Source organism: Dermacentor andersoni, unplaced genomic scaffold, assembly GCF_023375885.2.
Source record: "Dermacentor andersoni unplaced genomic scaffold, qqDerAnde1_hic_scaffold ctg00000462.1, whole genome shotgun sequence".
NCBI lineage: Eukaryota > Metazoa > Arthropoda > Arachnida > Ixodida > Ixodidae > Dermacentor > Dermacentor andersoni.
In genome coordinates, this window is record NW_027315146.1 from 20,001 (window position 1) to 25,288 (window position 5,288).

The window sequence follows — 5,288 nt, forward strand, 5'->3', positions numbered from 1 at the left end:
CTGGCTTAAGCGCCGAGCATTTTTATCGCGCTACCTGGCTTAAGCGCCGAGCATTTTCAGCCTTAAGCGCGGGCGTTCGGCGCTCTCCGTGGCCGCCCCGGCTGACGTGGTTGCGGACTTTGCCGCGCGCCGGCGCCGACAGACTTCCACCGGAATGCATACAATTTCAGCAACAATCCCGTGGCTTCAGTTTTAGTCCCCGCGTGGCTTAAGCGCCGAGCATTTTTTCTCGCTACCTGGCGTAAGCGCCGAGCATTTTCAGGCTTAAGCGCGGGCGTTCGGCGCTCTCCGTGGCCGCCCCGGCTGACGTGGTTGCGGACTTTGCCGCGCGCAGCTTGAGCGGTGAGCATTTTCAGTCGCCATATGTGGCTTAAGCGCGGGCGGGGTGTGGCCGCCCCGGCTGACGTGGTAGCGGACTTGGCGTAATGTTGCCCGTTGTTTCACAGGAAACGGGCACCGCGAATTTCATGCTTTCTTTCCAGCTTGGAACGTTTGGCTTTGTGTGCGGGTGCTGCATTTAAGGAGCTGTGTATAACTTTATAGAGCGTCTCAAGAAAAACAATTTGTTTGAAGCTTCACACGTGAGAGGAGCGGCTTCTGAGTACGAGGCGGTTTTCCTTTTTTTTTTTTTCTGCCGATAATTGTACTCATCTGCCACGTCTCTCACCACGATATGATATTTTTTTGGGGGGTTTCTCCTTTGATCCCCAAGTGAACGGACTGTCCAGTACTGATGCCATTTACAAAAATCCAAAACAGCAGAGGCCCGCACCTGCTCAATCAACGCCAACTCAATTTAAGGAAGGGCTGTTCAAAAGCTGATCGAAACCATCCAGTTTGGGAAAACCTATTTTATGCAGTAGTTTTTATTATTATTTTTTTTTTATTGTGAGAGACGTGAAATCCACACCACGAAATGAACGTCCCTTTGTTACCCTTTTGTTACCGCGGCTTCGAAACCGTGCGTAATACCAATTTAATTGTGTCCTGGTTGGCCGTTTGTCAGCACTTTGTGTTCTTCTAGAAAATCAACTACTAGTTTATAAATTACGTGCGCGAAATTTTCCTCCGTGTGCACCACCAAAATACTTAAAGAAGAGAGAATGCGTCCGGGGCCTTGGGATTTCGAAAATGCCGTGCTCTGAAATTTTCACATCCGCCATTGGAAAGATAATTATTATCCGTCGTAAAAAAGAAAAAAAAAAGAAAGAAATCACATTTGAAATTATCATTGAAAGTGGCCACGTTTTTCGGGGCATGTCTTGATGAAATAATTTCAGTTCAGTTCAGCATGATTGGATTTCATCTTTTCCAGTATTCTCAGTACTCTCGTTGTAGTACCAATTGCCGGCAGATTTTTTTTTTAGTTGTTTAGAGTTATACATTCCTGAACGATGTTTTTCTTTTCCTCAAAGCTAGCCATAGAACCAGCGCTTTCTATAAAATCATGACAATAAGAATCCAGCATATCGGTTCATCTTCGGCGCGATTAAAGTTCGGGAACTGGCGATTTTTTATTGCCGTGATCAAGAAGGTTAACACCAGATAAGGCGTGATATTTCAGCATACCAGTCACGATATCTAATCGAATCTAAGATTGAAATGGCGTTCTGAATTCTTTCGGTTCCAGATAGAAAGAAACAGAAAAAAAAAAAAAAAGAAAGGATGTGATTGATTGCCATTCAAATCTGAAGACCGCGTGGAGAAAGTGTTCCGGTTTACATTCGGCAAATCAAAATGAACGGCTAAAATTAATCCATCGTCTGGTTTCATGCGCGAGATCACGTAAAAGGCAGCCATTCTTCTTAGCATGGTTTCTCTCTTTTGCTCTCTCATTCGCGCACGGAAATTTCTTCGTACGGGAATTTTATGAAGCGAAGGCGGCTGCAGACCATTTTCTTTGTTTAGTTCATGTTCGTAGGCGCAAATTACAAACCTAACACTTGGAGCAACATTTCCACTACTCTAGAGGGGCATAAACTGTAGACAGTGCACGCTTTCTCATTTATCCAATCGCTCGCAAACACATTGCATTGCTAGTCTACAGTGGCAATACAAAGTGACGTTTCACCATGCACGTCGAAGTTCATTACCAGTACCGCGCCAGCATCGACCGGCCGGCGAAGCGACGAGCTCAGCAGCGCATGCGCAAGGCCCGACACCACCCCAACCGAGCTTCCCTGCTTATCGGAGAGAGCAAGTGCGCGTGAACACGGGCGCGTCTGAGTATCTGGATTTAAAAAAAAAAAGAAAAAGAAAGCGTTTCCGAGATATTGACAAAGACAAGTGGTCGCGGTCGCTCTGAATCTTATCGTATTATAGAAAACGTGGGATGGCGGCGCTTCCTCGAGGGTCAGAAAGTACAATCGTCGAACTAGGTGGCAAGTGGAGTACATCCTTTTTCTTGGAACGGTTTGCAATTGACTGCTTGAATGTGCCGACCACGCGTCGCGGGTCGCGTATAGAGCCAACCGTTGGCAAGCACGCGTCTAGCGTAGCAGCAGAACCGATCGCGGTTGCGATAACCCATCGTTGGCAGCGAAAAAGAAAAACACCCACACGCAGTTTGTAGCAATAACCGTACAAATCAATGTGGTTTTAAATATAGCTTCACTGGTCACCCAAGAAGGGCACCGAAACTTTCTCATGACGCACACCGCTGTAGTCCACAAAGAACAAAGCGCACAAAATAGATATGATACAGCCGCACCGCATTATTTCGTGTTTTCACCATTTCATTACTTTCGTGTGCATGCGCGCTAGGGCCACGCAGGCCAGGAGTAAAAGGCACGAAAAAAAAAAAAAAAATGGTACGCAATCCTAAGCTTTGACTTGACTGCTGTGGCACTCGCATTTGTGTTCTTTACCTTAGGCGAACGCAATGCGCAAACTGAACTGGAATTTCCAATAATGGAAATTCCTGTTTGGCTCATATTTGCGTTTTTCGCCCGAGCAAGCGCTTCACTGCACTACGCTTTGCCCCTTCAACGTGGCTACACTGCCCGGCAGGCGTGTTCTGCGTAGGGCCGAACCTGCAGGCAAAAAGCATGGGCGCCGCCATCTTGTTGAGAGCGGCGCCAGGGACACAATCGCGCCTAGCTCATTGAGTTTTCCCCCAAAACTGAAAAAAATTTGACTTCATTAAACGAGAAAGATGCCACGAGTGTCCCAACAAAAAGCTTTGAGGATTACCGAAGGGTAACTGAGGGCGACGCAACGGGCTCTGGAAAGAAGGATGATGGGTGTGGCGTCACGGGGGGATCGGAATAGAGCAGATTGGGGTGTGCGAGAACAAACGCTCGTTAATGACACCAAAGTTTAAACCAGGAAAAACAAATGGGCATGCGCAGGGCATGCAATCTGGGGGGAAGATAACCGGTGGCCATTAAGGGTTACAGACTGAATTCCGAGAGGAGGGAAGCGTAGCAGGGGGTGGCAGAAAGGTAGGAGGGCAGATTAGATTAGGGACTACATGGCGACAATCGGCACCTGACCGGGGTACTTGGAGGATCATGGGAGATGCCTTTGCCCTGCAGTGGGCGTAGCCAGGATGATGATGATGATGATGTTCATGATGAAAAGGTAGCAACAGGTCTTCGTAACATACAGGTTAGAAAGATGAGGCACCTTTTAACCCTTGAATATATTTCGCCACATTCGGGCATACGACAAGTTTGTTTTCGAGGCGCTCGGTCCCACTGCTGCGAAAATGTGTACACAAAGGCTGCACAGTAGTTGCCAGAAATCGGGCACTCTATTTTTCTTTCATAGGGAATCTTTCTTCCACTTGGGCAGCGGATTTCGGCGGCAGGGCGAGCTTGCGTGGGCGCGGTGGTTTACGGATCCAAGCGATAGTGAACTCCAAAATCCAGTGTTGGCTTTGAGTGGGATTCATATTGATTGCGAACCCCACGGCTAATCCTACCCCCCATCCCCCCAAGTGGCTCTTTACAGGAGACAATCATTCAGAGACATCGGACAAATAGGAATTCTGGTTCTTTCTTTTGCTTTCATTAATTTTTCTCGAAGCCCATAACTAGAAATTTGCTGGAGCGGCTGTCCCATTTGCGACGCAACAAGTGCGACGCTACACACAGATGGAGTGGCAGTTTAATTACTCTCGTGGTCCGCGAACCGGCATCGTTGCGTGTAGTATAGGAATGGTGCGTGTCAAGTCAGTGCTCGCGTTGAGCTTGTGCTCTTCATTTTGATTGAATGAAGTCTCACCTAAGTGAGCGGGGCCGATCCCGGAGGTAGTGCAATACCGGGCCGACCTGCGGCGGAGGTGAAGCAGGCTTCAAGCACTCCGCCAACTTCCAAAAATAGGTTTATTATCGTGGGTCCATATAGAACCCGTATCAGATATTAAGCTGATAAGAACAGATACTACACTTTGATCTTAGCCAAAAGGCCGAGAAGCGATGTCCTTCACTTCACTTCATTGTACTACTGCCTTGTGGGCGCCCTGCCGACATGGGTAACCTCAGCAACAGCGTGGGCAATATTATAAAATTCAGCCTGTGTACAGACTCAACGCTCCCTATCTCACGGATGAATTCGCAACGCCTCAGTCTTTCGCTGTTAACGAAACGCTGTCGCGTAGAAACGAGACCCGAGTGCAAGCTTGCTTGTAACGCGAAACCAACCAAGGCAACCTCGTAGAAAACGGAACAGGCGAGCGGAAAAAAAACGCGCCAGGGGAATGCTTACTTCCGTCTGAATGCGACCGCTCAAGGTGACCTTCCTTGAGGGCTTCGTTTCAAGCCCGTGTGCAATTGTAATATACTACGCGCATTTCCTTCATTTCTTTTTATTTACCGCAAGGCCCACTGAAAATTTTGATACGGCACAGGCCGGGACGGATCGCAACGTGTCGAATCGACCGGTAGAATTAGGTAGCATGCCCCATGTACGAAGACGAGCAACATAGAAGTGAATGACAAAATAAATATAGAAAACGCTGCACACTCCTTCCAACCGGAAACATAGAGGGGAGAAAGATCGCCATCTGAAACACAGGCATTGTAAAAAAAAGAAAAAAAAAAGTGCTACCTCATCATCTTTACCATTACCGTGTGTGTGTATGTATATATGCATGTGTGTGTGTGTGTGTTTGTGTATTTATATATATATATATATATATATATATATATATATATATATATATATATATATATATATATATATATACGCACACATGCTAGCATAGCTTAAACGCAGCTGGAAAGCTCAGCCTTGCACAAGAACCACCCCCTGTCGCAAACCCCTTTGAAACATTCAAATGCCAA

The 5,288-nt window shown here is 47.0% G+C and overlaps 1 non-coding gene across 1 annotated transcript; it reads right to left on the bottom strand.

Moving 5' to 3' along the window:
* Positions 1 to 4,231: 4,231 nt before the first annotated feature.
* On the bottom strand, positions 4,232 to 4,423 carry LOC140214546 (U2 spliceosomal RNA). The gene has a single exon (XR_011891483.1). It is a non-coding gene; the product is annotated as a U2 spliceosomal RNA (small nuclear RNA).
* Between the last annotated feature and the right edge of the window lie 865 nt (positions 4,424 to 5,288).